Below are 14,254 nucleotides of genomic sequence, written 5' to 3'. Positions count from 1 at the left end.
TATTCCTGGCCTAATAAACGACCTGGAGAGGTGATTTTAAAAATCTGATCCTTTAAACAGAATGGGACTGATCAATACAAAGAAAGGAGCCAAATCAAAGAAGTACTGATAGATTCTTGTTAGAGGATTGATTTCTGTTCCGTATGGAGGCTTCCTAGTACATAGATGGCAAGGCCACACTAAAGGAACGAAGGGGCAATCAGTAAACCACCTGACAATCTCAAGATCAAAGCGCTCACACAAGAGCTGGAGTCAAGGTCATATCGCCGAGATGCTACTCTTGAGCTGGGCTGCCAGCTTGGGGAACCCCCTGGCCCAGCAGGAGTTCTTGACCATTATCTAGGAAGAGGCAATAGGGCAAAGAGCAGGCCGGGGTGGAGGCTGGGAGGATGGGAGCATGGTGACAGACGAAGCAGGAGGATGGAGGATAAGAACGAAGTGAGAAGATGGAATTATAACAAAGCAATCGAGGCAAGGCAGTAAGGAGAAACCGCACGTCACTGAGAGCCAGGCAGGGCAGAAGAAAGCGCAGCTTTCCAAGGGACCCGGAGTCCCCCCTCCCTGGGCCCGGGAGGCTCGCAGGCAGCACAGGCTTTGGATGGCAGCTCCGAGCTGCTCTGCACAGGGCTCTGCCCCAGCCAGCGCGGCTTCCCCTCGCCTCGCCTCCTGAGGACGGACGGACAGACTGACGGATGGACTGACGGACGGAAAGTCCCCGTCTCCCTCCCTCTAGCACGCACAGCCTCGTCCAGCGCAGCGGCCGCTGTCCCCGTGGGCTGCGCAGCCCAGCCGCTGCGTGGAGGAGCGCGGCCCCCTTCCCCTGCCCACCTCCATCTCCGACCTCCCTCCGGCTCCAGCTCGCCCTCCTCCCCTCCGAGCGCTGCGATCTAGCCGGAGGAAGGGGAAGGAGCCAGGGGCACTGCAGAGCCAGGCCGGGCAGCCACCTGGCTACCAGCGGGCGGTAGGCCCCAGCCGGCCAGGTGCACCCACCGGGAGGCAGAGCACCCGGGGGAGGAGCCTGAGCAGCAGCAGCAGCAGAGGGGGAGGAGGAAGAGGAGGGGGAGGAGGGGGAGGAGGAGGAGGAGGAGGAAGAGAAGGAGGAGTGAGATGCAGCACGACCTCCAGCCTCTGCCGCTGCCGCTACGCCTTGGGGAAGAGAGTGCATCTATCCTGTCTGGGCTTCCACTCCTGGGGAAGGAGCGGGGCCACTAATTTCCTGGTTCATTTGGGGGAGGAGAAGAGGGAATTCCCATCCTACTCCTCTCCAACCGAGGGGACCCTCGGAGAGAAATCACCCAGGTGGAGTGCACCCCCCCCCCCATCACGGACATACAGGTTGCATTCGCCTGCATGATAAATACTGTACTACTTTGTGGGTAAAGCTCCGTTCTTCGGGATATCACTGAGAGTGCTTTGCAAACAAGTAAGTATTCTAGTAAATATTTTCTCTGTTATCCGGTAATGTGAGAATGGTCTTTATGCCATCTTGTGTTATGAAATCATTGGCCAGCCTCTGCACTGACTGCCCTAAATTATCTTTGAGTTCTGTATTCAGGCTAATCCAGGCTTCTTGCAAATTATGCCCTTAAAATAGAGCAGAAAAAAAGAAGTGTTTTCTGAAGGCTGCTCCTTATTATCTCTTCCGATTCCACGGGGAAATAGAAATTGGGGGCAGTTTTTACTCCCTTGGCTCTTTAGTTCCTGTTTGGAAAACTTCTAGGACATGGTTAAGAGGGATGCTAAAGAACTCTGAAGAATGAGGAAAATCTGCTACAGAATAATTCTTTAATATCCTTCTATGTGAAAAAAAATGAATAAATGGTTGAATTCAACTTTTAGGAACAAATCAACTTTGTGAGGTTTTTTCCCCACCCTTGCTTCTTTACATTTCATTCTATTGACCTTCATCTTCCTTCATTTTTTCTTCCTCCATTGGTCATGTGCATACTTCCCCCATCCCTCCATTTATGGTCTCAGACCATAACTGTGGAAAGAACACTGCACCTGGAGTCAGTCAGAGGCCCTGCATTCAAAGCCTACCCAAGTGACCAATTATCTATGTGATTTTAGGCGAGTCACTTAAATTCTCTTATCATCAGCATCTTCATCTTCCAAATGAGGGGGTTGGATTAGATGGTCTTTGAGGTCCCTTCCAACCCTAGGCCCTATAATATAAAGAGAAGTAACCAGCATAAGTGTTTTGCTGCTATGTGACCTCGTGGCTAGCAACTGTAGACTTAAAAGTCTAGTGAGGACCTGAATCAGAATCATCCCTCAGAGGCTTGCTGGTTTGTGTGACCCGAAGCAAGTCACCACTTTTTTTCAGACTCCCATTTTCTCATCTGTAAAATGGGGATAATAATACCACCCACCTCACAGGGTGGTTGTGAGCATTAAATGAAATAATATATTTTAAGTGTTTTCAAACCTTTATAAATGTTAGCTATTGTTATTATTTTGCAGAATCTTTAGCAATTTAAGATCTTCCAAATCAGACATTATTAGTATTTCTACATGTTTCTCCCACCTTTTAGCCAAGGGCAATATCTAATTCCTAAAAGGGAAGGAGGGAGAATTATAATCCAGCCATGATGAGTTTATGCAATATAAATGTTACAGGTGGGCTGGATGGAAGTTTATTTGCTCTTTACTTTTTATCTGTATAGATCACTGGTGTAGTGGGTGGAGAGCTAGCCTTAGAGTGATGAAGACTTGGGTTGCGCTAAGGAACTCTCAGGCTCTAAATGGAAGAGCTCATGCCATTCTCCATTGGTAGAAGCAGCTCCCCACGGTGACGATGTCCTAGGTCCAGCTTAAAAAAAGTCATTTCAACTCAGAAGTGAGGATTTAAACATGCTACAGACATACCCTCACTTCGGATGTCAATTTGTTCTTTGAAAACTCATGGTTAGGCAAAATAATATTACATGGGGCAGTTAGCACTGTAGGAACAATGTTATAAATCTTGGGAATGGTTGGATAATGGCACAGGAGGGTCTTATAGCATGGGAAATGCATTTGTGGCAAAAGATTGACTGGGTTGTCTTGTTTGTTAATGCTGAAAATCCTTTGGCTCAGATAAAATAAAAGTAAGAAATAGGAGAACTTGAGAGAAGCTGGAGAGATGGGGGGAGCAGGACAAAGAACATGGAAAAATAAGTTCTGCCACATTTCTGTGTGATCTGGGAGGTAACCTGGTGTAGTGGGAAGAGGCCTAGCCTGGGAGTCAGGAGTCCTGGGTTTAAGATCTGACTCAGCCATTAGTTGTGTACTCTTCAGTAACTGCTGAGGCCTTCACATGTTCATCTGTAAAATGAAAGTATTCTGCTGGATAATCTCCAAGATTATTTACAAATCTAAAATTCTCACATGCATAAAAGCTCTTCAACCACCCACCTCTTCAGGCTAGCCAATTCCCTGGCCACTCTACGGGGTTCAGAGAAGAGGCCTGTCTGCATTGGTTGAGGAATTTCCCGACCAGGCATTCCCTATACAGAAAAAACCACAAGGTCTGGTCCAAAAAGAGCCAATTATTTGCTGTCCTAGAAGCTCACATGCAAGGGAAAAATTATAGATCACCTTTTGAAGATGATGAAAACACTACAAACTGACAAGCTACCCTTAGAAAGTGAAAAAGAACCCCAAAACAGAATTCAGTTCAATTCGGCAAGCACTCACTAAGTTACAGCTATGTACAAGGCACCATGCTAGGCCCTCGGGATACAAAACCAAAACCAAAAAAATGATCCCTGGGTCCTGCTCTCACGGAGCTTACATTCTACTTGGGGAATATAACATTTAAACAGATGAGTAAATAAAGTATCATAAGGAAATAAAGTAGAACATATTAACAATGAGGGGCATCAGAAAAGACTTGAAATAGCAGCTATAATAGAGGTAAAAAGGAAGCAACGTTTGAGCTTGTAAAAGGCGCAGAGGTAGGAAATCACACAGGATCCCATATTCAGATCTGGCAGGGTGCTTAATGCATCTAGTACAACCCTTTCATTTGACAGGAAAGTGACTTGCCCAAGGTCACACAGGCAGAAAGAAGTAGAGATGGCATTTGAGCCCAGGTCTTCTTAACTATGTGTCCAGTTCTCCAGCCACTGTACCATACTGCCTCAGATGAAATGCTGAGTTAAGAGAAAGGTAAAAGCAAGCTCTCTGGCTGGAGGAGAGACTGGGAGAGGGAAGAGTATGGACTAAGTTTAGAAAGATAGGCTGAAGACAAACTGTCAGGAACTTTAAATGCCAAATGGAGGAGTCTGTATCTTATTCAATAAGGAATCACTAATGATTCTTGAGCAAGGGAGTGGCGTTGTCAGACCAACACTTTAGCAAGATTATTTTGCTAGCCCTGGAGAAGATGTATTTGGAGAGAGGAGAGACTGTAAGTCTAGAGTCTGGACAGGAGACTACCCCAGTTATCCATGTTAGAGGTAATGTGGATGGGGACTAAAGAAGGAACTATGTGAGTGTGAAGAAGCCATTGAAGGGAGAGATGTCTTAGAAGGTGAATTGACAAAACATGGCAACTGACTGGATATGGAATGAAAAGTTAAGGATGACAATGAGATTGCAAACTTAGTTTTCCTTGACGTAGAGGAATTTGGAGGAGGGAAAGCTTTGGAGGGAGAAGTAGAGAAGATGAGTTAATGTCAAACATGTTTTGTTTAAGACAGGTCCGAGACATCCATGTGGAGATATCCAGCAGACAGCTGGTGAAGTGGGCTGGAACTCAAGAGAGATTGGTGCTGGATATATTGAGGTAGGAGTTGTTTCCATAGAGGTGATAACTGAATGTGTAGAAACTGGTAAGATCACCAAGAGAAAGAATACAAAGAGAAAAAAGAGCCCAGGGGACTCCCATGCTTGGATGGTGAGACATGGATCATGAAGAGGAAGGAGAAAAGGAACAAGCATTTATTAAGCACCTGCTGTGTACCAGGAGAGGCAGCTAGATGACTTAGTGGATAGAGTGCTGAGTTTGGAGGAAGACCTGAGTTCAAATCCTGCCTCAGACACTAGCTGTGTGATCTTGGGCAAGCCATTTAACCTCTGTTTGCCTTAATCCACTGGAGAAGATAAGGGCAAACTATTCCAGTATCTTTGCCAAGAAAACCCCATAGACAGTATGGTCCATGGGGTCATGAAGAGTCAGATACGACTGAATAACAACAGTGTGCCAAGTACTCTGCTAAGTGCTTTACAAATATTCTCATTTGATTCTGATGACAACCCTGGGAGTGAGAAAGGGAAGAAACTAAGGGAAACAGAGGTCTGTCCAACGGTCAGACAGCTAGTAAGTCTCTTGAGGTTGGATTTGAACTCAAGTCTTCCTGACTCCAGACCCAGCGCTCCATCCACTGCCCTGCCTAGCTACCCAGTAAAGGAGACTAGGGAGTAATCAGACTGGAAGAGAACCAAAAAGTAAGTGTCTTGAAAGTGGAGGAAAGAAGAAGTGTCTGAGACAAGACAGTGATCGGTTGAGCCGAAAGGCTCTTTGGTTTAGCACTTAAGAGATCACTAGTAACCTTGGCTGAAGTAGTTTCAGTTGGATGGTAAGGAGTGAAGCCAGATCACTAGGGGTTGAGAAATGAGTGGAAAGTGTGAAAGTAGAGGCAATAAGAGTAGCTATTTTTTCCTGGGTGTTTAGCCGTAAAAGGAAAAAAAATATAGTCCAATAAATTGAGAGATTGGGAGGATGCAATGAGGGGGGTGTACAAATGGGGGAAACCCAAACATGGACAGGAGCCAGCAGATATGGAACTGTTCATGAAACCATAGACCTTTATGGGGCAATCATTTCCACTTAACAAGCATACATTCAGCTTTTGCTATGAATAAGGCATTATGCTAGGCACTAGGGAAGCAAAACTGAAAACAGCAGTTCCTGTCCTCAAGGAACTTACATTCTTCTGGAGCAGGGAGATAACAGATGTCTATAGATAATTAAATTCAAAATAAATGACATAGAGTTGAAACTTAATTGAATTATTTAATCTTCTTAGTTCATTCTTAGTTACCTAGATAGATAATGAGTCAAACATCAATTTTAGAAAACCTACAAGATACCGGAGTGGCCATCAGATCATGTGACATCAACCGAGTATTTTGTTTTTAGAGAGAGCCCATCTCTATAGATCAGTGGTCACATCTAACATATGGTATGGGACTTGAGATTTACCGTAGATGAGACATGGAGGTAATAACCATCAGCATTACCTAGGAATTATATTTTTAGCATTCCCTAGAGCATTGAGGTTATGTTTCATACAAGCCAACTCTGCATAAGCTGACACTTGCTCGTGGTTAATTGGAGACCAAAGGCATTGATCAAAGAAATTCCAAAAGGACCCCTTTGAATGCTGACCTTCGTAAAATAGCAAAAGAAGATAAAATTGTCTATACATGAGTGGAGGTGGAATGTCACCTACTAAGTAATGTCCTAGGTAGCGGAGAGAGGTCACAAAATGTAAGTTCTGAAGTCTGACTGTAGTTTCTGAAAACACTGATGTTAGTACACCATCTCTGTGTCCAAGAGTATTCAGTAATACCACCTCGGAATGTAAAGCACCAAAGTCTAGACAGAGGCAGGAGTGAGGTGTTGAGACAAAGGCTCATTCTAAAGCTCATTCCAGGCTTAATCTGGCTCACTTAGTGGATGCTTGTAAAACACGATAGGTGCTGAGATCTAAGTAGGCTGTGCAGTGTAAAAAGTATTGGAATTGCAGTCAGTACCTGAATATGAATCCTGCCTTCATTGTTTATATGTGTCTCCTGGGCAAGTCACTTACCCCCTCCAAGCTTCATTTACTCATCCATGAAATGGAAGCAATAATACTTGAAATACTTACCTCACAGCAACCCTGTGAGGATCAAATAGGGCGCTGTGTGTTAACCAATAAGTGCTATATAAATAAGGGGGAGAGACTGGACCTCTGGTTTAATTGGTATTGGGAACTCCCATATAGGGAAACACCCTTTACCAGTGCAGTTGGCGTTTTCTCTGCAACCTATAGACTCAGAGAGTCTCCCAGACACTGAGCAGGTAACAGGCTAGATGGCCTATGAGAAGGCAGGCTTCTGCCACAGAGGAAAAACTCACGCTTCCCTTGCTGCCGATGCCATTTTCTCCTCCTCAGAGAAATTGTCTGCAGCCCTTCTGTCTATGTGGGGATCCAGCACCCATTGCTCTATCTCAGACCCTATTGAATAGGAGAGGGAATGATCCTGTGCTTCTTCCCCCTTCATAAGGGGCAAAAAGCAATTCTGGGTAATCTTGCATATACATGAAAGGAGAATGACTTGTTTTGGTTTTGATTTTTTTAATCTGTTGAAAGTACAATAAAGCTTTTAACTGGAGCCCTTGGGGAACAGTGTTAACTTTTCTGGTTAAGTCTAGCTTAGCCAGAGAGCTTTCTGTGTAACTCCCCTTCATGTCAAGAGTCTCTTTAAAATATACATATGCACCCTGCATAAAGTGTCAGGTGCCAGAGCATTAGACTTGCAGTCAGAAAGAGCTGAGTTAGAATCCTGATTCAGACAGTAGCTGGGGGGAGTTTGCTTGAGTCACTTAACTTCAGTCTCAATTTCTGCAACTGGAAGGTAGAGAAAATAATGGTACCTCCCTTTACTGGGTTGTTGTGAGGATCCAAGGAATTATTACACATAAAGCACTTTGAAAACCTTAAAGTACTATATAAATGTTAACCATGATCATTATTATTAGAGCATTATCCCAACTAATGTCATAATAATAATGCAGATCTATATAAAACTTCCTCCACAATAACCCTGTGAGATGGATGGTGTAAGGATTATCATCCCCATTTTGCAGATGAGAAAACAGAATATTGTAAAGGTAGTATGACTTGCATGAAGCTTATAAAACTGGTAAGCATAAGAAGCATGATTTAAACCCAGGTCTCCAGTAAAACCCAAGTCCAGCTTGCTTTCCATTAGATCTTGCAATGTCTTTCCCCTTGTCATAACATAACCACGTTCTATCCTAACGTGCTCCTCTCCTCGTCCCATCCCAGCCCCGTCAGACAAGGTTAGGATCATGGATTGAAAGGTTTAGAGCTGGACCTCATTTTACAGGTGAGAAATCTGAGATACTCACCAGTGTGAGAGGTGCCAGTCACCACCTAGGCTCAACTTGGGAACCTACTTTCTGCTTCTCCATGCCCCTCACCTGCCATACGCTGCCAGATGTAGCCTCCATCTAAGATAGATTAAGCCCTGCCAGCTTCCCTCACCCGTCCCTAGTAGCTCAGCCAGTACAGAAAGGATGGTTACTAATTTTATCTCTATTTTGTTTCCTACTTAGCTGTCCCTGCCACCTTAGAACTGTCTCCACCTGGCATCTGATACCCTTATTTCCTCCCAAGTTTAATCTCCACTGGAGAAGGTAGCTCTTATTTTCTTTGTCCCTAATTCTCCCACCCCCATTCTCATCTCCAAAGTGCTCAGTTCTCGTGAAACCTACTGGCCCATATAACATTGTTTCACCTAATATCATGCTTTTGTAGCATCAACTAATGACATTAGACAAGCTATACCAGTATTGGAATGCTTTCACACTTTAAATGTGACATATTAAACATGGTATAATGGGAAGAACACTAGATTTAGAATCAAAAGATTTCAGATCCCAGCTTTGCTATTTATTATCTCTGTAACTTTTGACAAGTCAGTTAACCTTGGGGGTAAGGGGAAGTTTCCGTAAACAAATTATAGGAAATTGGTCTGAATGTATGTATACCAATCCCAGGAAATACACTAAAAGCGGCTTCTCTTGGACAGCTCTAATATTGTTTTCTGGTCATTTGACTTTTTTCTCCTAAAAGATGATTGCTTTAAAAAAAAAAAAAGAATATTTGATAATTGAGCACTCTAGTCGGGTTCAGTTAAGTGGAGTATAACTATAGTATAATTTTATTCTTCCCTTGAGATTATGTATAGAACGAACCAAAGTAATTTTTAAAAGGAGCTAAGGTATATGTATACGAACCATTAAGAAATTTTCATAGAACCATAGATTTATAACTAGAAGGGATCTTAGAGGTCCTCTAGTCCTATCTAGTGCAACCCTTTCGTTTTTCGCCAATGAAAAATTCTTATAATAGTTTGCAATTATAAAAAGTTTAGAAATTGATATTGTTATGATAATGTATTTTCATGTTATTCTTATAATTTATAAATGCTTCACTAGTTCAAATTATTAATGATTTTGTCTGTGTGGCTTGGTATCCGTGTCTCTGATGCAAATCACAACCCTTTTCTGAACCTCACTAGGCCGGGCCTTACGTGACAAACATACTGCTAATAGTCACTGAACCTTCACTGAAATGGAATGCTCCTCTTCATCTCCACCTCTTGGCCTTCCTGGCTTCCTTCATGCTCCAGCTAAAATCCTGCCTTCTGCAGGCTGCCTTTCCTGATCCCCCTTAATTCTAGTGCCTTCCTTTGATTAATTACCTCTAACTTATCCTGCATATAGTTTGTACATATTTGTTTTCATGTTGTCTCCCCCATTAGACTGTGAGATCCCTGGGGGCAGGGACTGTTTTTTGCATTTTTTTTTTTTTTTGGTATCTCTATTGCTTAACCTAGCACCCAGCCCTCGGTAAGTGTTTAATAAATGCTTATTGACCAACTCGAAAGAAACCTTTCCACGTGGTGTAGGGCCCACCAAAGTTTGTGCTGCAGTCACAGAGAGGTTGTGGGAAGACGTCAGAGTAGGACTTGAGTAGAGGAATTTTAAAACTTAAATTTAAGGGAAAATACTTAAAGTGAGGATATGTTGTAAATTACCAAAAAGTGTTGGCAGAGTCAGAGCATTTCGGGGTAGCTAGGTGGCGCAGCGGATAGAGCCCTGGCCCTGAGTTCAAATTCGACCTCAGACACATAACACTCACTACCTGTGTAACTCTGCGCAAGTCACTTAACCCCAAATGCCTCACCAAAAAAACAAAAGCAGAGTCAGAGCATTTCATAATACAACTTTCATAGACTTGAAACTGTAAATAAAAAGCCAAGTAATAGAATCTTGCTTCAGCACATCACATTTCTTATTTCCCAAAATGAAATTCACTGTTGTTCTTGTTTTATGGAAAGTGTCTGTCTTGTTAACAGATTTATTCTCACAGGTCCATAAATCCTTTACTAAGACATTAAGTTAATTTTAAATTAGTTTAATGTCACAGGTGTAAAAACTCACTTCATGTAATGGGTGTAAAAAGGCATTCAGCTCCAGCATAGCCCCAAAATTACAGTGCCCCAAATCACCATCTACCCATAGGGAACTGTATCAGAAAACGATTCTGTCAGTTTGGGATGCATCAACCTTCACTAGAAAATCCCAGAGTACATACCCCCTCAATCTTCCCTAATTACCTGAGGGAAAGCATTCAGAACCCTTGAGTCAAAAGGTGATTCTTTCCTCTTAATTAGAGGCTTTCATTAGAGCAAGTGTAGGAAAACATTGCCGCACACTGAAAGCTTTTTCCAAGGTCTAAGGCATATTTAGCTGAGGCTAACAATAGCTAAAACTCACCGTCCTGGGTTGGATCTTGAAATAAGATTTTAATGGATAGTGAGTGGTATGACTGAGAGCCCACCCCAAGCTTGGGAAATGACATGTAGAAATGCCCAAAGGCAGGAGTGGCAGGACAATACATATTGCTGTGGCGCAATTAAATTTATAAAGTGCTCTCGTCATGAGAATTGTGAAGGAAGAAGTGTGATATGATTATCCTCATGTTACTAATGGTCTTGGGAGATTGGATGGCTTGCCCATGAGCACACAGCTGTGAGACCAGATTTGAAGCCAGGTCTCCTAACTAGAAGTCAAACGTTCTCAGTTACCTCCATGCGGCCTTATGCATCGTCAGGAGAAAACAAGATCAGGGGATGGTGAGTAATCCAGTTTAGCTAAAACAAAGAAGGGAATAGTATGAAATAAGACTGAAAAGGTGGGTCAGAACAAGATTTTAGAGGGCCGTAAGTGCCAAATGAAGGACTTTTATATTTTATATTGTAGCCACTGAGGATTTTTGATGAGGGGAAGTCACCTATAATAAAACATACACTACAGTGGTTATAATGGCAGTGGGTGAAGGAGAGATTGCAGAGGGGAAAATGCAGAGTAAGGGAGCTCAGTTAGGAGGCTGTTAAAAAAGGTCTAGGTGAGAGGTAATAAAGACCTGAGCTAGAAGGGCAGGAAGTGAGCAGAGAAAGGAGGGGATTGGCAGCAAGCTGTATTCTGGAAGTCAGTTACTAGGATTTGGCAACTGGTTTATTGGTAATAAGTAACAGGGAAAGATGAAAGATGACTCAGGTTTCAGGTTTACCTGACTGGAAGCGTGGTGTAATGCCATCAACTGGAAACACCGTAGAAGACAATTAGGAGGAGGGCTGCTTTCCAGGGGAAAGGCAGTGATTTTGAAAGGTCAGCAGATAAAGATGGAGCACCAGGGCGAAGGGGAGAGGTCCGAGCTGGAGGCAGAAAGGAGGAAGAGGAGCCACTGAAGGTGACAGAGAAGAAGTGAAAAGGTAGGAGGAAAACCAGGAGACCAGTATCTCGAGGCAGGCCCAGGAGAAAGCAGGTGTCTAGGAGGCCAGGAAGGATCACACACTGCACATGACTGAGTCTCCGTTATCTTGTCAAAGACAAGGTCCCCATTAGATGTGTTTGGAAAAGTCAAGGAAGTAGATGCCTATAATGCATTTCTCTGCCCCTTCACTTCAAACCCCAATCCCAGACAAAACCAAGAATAACTGGATAGCATATACAGGATTTTTAGAAATGTGAAAAGTTTTTAAAGGCTCTATCAGATATCTCTAGACAGTTGTTGGAGGTAAACATGGTAATTAATTGTGCTTTCCTCTTGTAGTATTACTAAATTTAGTACATGTTGGTTTTAAAATTGAAAATTAATTTACTTATGTTGTAGCTGTAGTTTCTAAGCTAATCTTTTTTTTTTTGGATTGAACTAAAATTCCCTGAGTCAAGATTGAAATTTTAGACACAAGAGGTTAATATTATTTTTTAAGACACGGTAATGACTAACATTTAGAGATGAATTAAATTAAGGTTGCCTTCAATCAATCAATAAGTAAACATTTATTAAAAGCCTGCTATGTGCCAGGCACTGTGCTATGCTTTGGGAATACAAAAAGAAACAAAAGACAGTCCCTGCCCTCAAGAAGCTTACATTCTAATGGGGTAAACAACATACAAGAAAATTAGTTACAAAGCAAGATGTATAATTATGATAAATAGGAAAAAGTTAACAGAGGGAAAGCACTGAAATTAAGAGGGGTTCGGGAAGGCTTCCTGTAGAAGGTGGGATTTTAGTTGGGACTTAAAGGAAGCCCCGGAGGTCGGTAGTGGGAGAGGAGGACAGTTAAGTTCTGCACAAATACTCTGTCTCCCAGATATACAGTGGTTCGCCCCTCCTTGCATGGATAGAGTTACCTTTTTGATAACTTTAACAAAGAAAGGAATTTACTTTCTGTCATTAGTCACAACCACATGGTTATTAACATGATTAAAAGATTCAATTAGAATTTGCTATAAGAAACAATGTAAACAAAACCCAAACAAGTTAAACCATAGTCACTTATTAATACTTATGCATATTATAGTATAATATATACTACAATATGCTAGTGGATGACTATTAGTTGGTCCTAATATAATTTAGCCTGCTTATATAATAATTGCTTACATTTATACATATAACACTTTAAGGTTTGCAAAGTGCTTTATATATTTTTTATTATTTGATCTTTATAAAAACCCTATGAGGACTCAAAAGCTTATGGAAGTGAATGTTGAAAACTAAAAATAAATAAATAAATTTTAAAAAATAATAACCTTGTGAGGAAGGGGCTATTGTTAGCCCCATTTTATAGATGAGGGAATTGAAGCGGAAAGAAGTAAGGTAACTTGCCCAGGGACACATCGCTAAATAAATATGTGTGGTGAAATTTGAACTTGTGTCTTTCTGATTCACACCTACTTCCCATAATTATATTATGATTTACAGAAGGCATTTGAACTTGCTTTGTGAAATATTCAGACTCTTCTCACGACTATTATATAACACAGAAAAGCATTTTTCTGAGACAGCTGGGCAGTACAGTGGATAGAGCGCTGAGCTTGGAGTTAAGAAGACCTGAGTTAAAATTTGGCCTCAAACACTCACTAACTGTGTAACTCTGGGCAAGTCACTTAGCCTCTGTTTGCCTCAGTTTCCTCAAATGTAAAATGGTGATAATAATGGCACCTACCTCCTAGGGTTGTTATGGGAATCAAATGCAATATTTGTAAAGCACAGTGCCTGGAACATAGTAGGTGCTATATAAATGCTAGCTGTTATTATCATCGTCATCAGGACTGGGCCTGGGGTTCTTAGTGTGAGTCCATCATTCTCACTCTGCCAGAAACAGTTTGTCCTATGTCCTAAAATCTGTCCTCACCAAAAAAAAAAAAAAAAGAAAAGAAAAGGAATAACCAGTTTTTGAAGCCCTGAGGGGTGGCCAAGGGGATGAAGAGGGATTTTCCCAACCTGGCTGGTGCCTGTGTTCCTCAGCTTAGGCTTCTGATGTTACCGAGCCAAGGTAAATCTGATCATTGCCAATTCTCTTGGCATAGATATTATGAAAATTGCTTTGTAAGATGAAATTTATACCAAGAAATAGGACAGTAGTAGTCAGCTTTATCCTGTCTAATATACAAGTCATTCCCCCCTCCCCTTCACTGTTCAGCTTGCAGTGAGTTACATCCCTAAAGTAGGATCTTTGTGTGTTTCATTCAGCTCACGAGGTGTAACTGAACCTTGTGGAGATTTGAAAGGAGCAGAACAACAGTAAGCCTTCCTCAGGCCCTTATTCAAAAGTCACTTCCTTAACTTCTTTCAGGCTGTTTCCTTACCTTTAAAATGGGGATAATAATCACTTACCTCACAGTGGTGTCATGAACATCAAATGAGGAAATAGATGACTTTAAAGACTTTACAGCTTAATTTTACTAGTCTTATTAATAACAAGCACTAACTATAGGTATCCTTATCACTAGAACAGGCTGCCTTCTCAAGCTTGTCACTTAATATCAAAGAGTAACATTGACATTAGGGAAAAAAATTACTTCTTAAAGGTGCATTTACTAATCTATTAGATTAATTCTAGAAGGTCAATTTCAAGCATACGGAAATAGACAATTCCTGGCTTTGGTTTCTCA

The 14,254-nt window shown here is 42.0% G+C and overlaps 1 protein-coding gene across 4 annotated transcripts in view; it reads left to right on the top strand.

Moving 5' to 3' along the window:
• Positions 1-1,122: 1,122 nt before the first annotated feature.
• Positions 1,123-14,254, top strand: part of STEAP2 (STEAP2 metalloreductase) — a 40,173-nt gene continuing 27,041 nt past the window's right edge. The window contains exons 1-3 of one of the 4 annotated variants that reach the window (XM_027847985.1): positions 1,123-1,423; positions 4,682-4,771; positions 8,336-8,416. The gene's annotated coding sequence lies outside the window, so the exon portion shown is untranslated. Of the gene's footprint in view, positions 1,424-4,681; positions 4,772-8,335; positions 8,417-11,396; positions 11,563-14,254 lie in introns of those variants that run through there. The other 3 variants (XM_027847983.1, XM_027847987.1, XM_027847986.1) reach the window with 3 other exon arrangements.

This window comes from Vombatus ursinus, unplaced genomic scaffold, assembly GCF_900497805.2.
Source record: "Vombatus ursinus unplaced genomic scaffold, bare-nosed wombat genome assembly UNPS02005459.1, whole genome shotgun sequence".
NCBI lineage: Eukaryota > Metazoa > Chordata > Mammalia > Diprotodontia > Vombatidae > Vombatus > Vombatus ursinus.
This window is presented reverse-complemented; position numbering and strand designations above follow the sequence as displayed.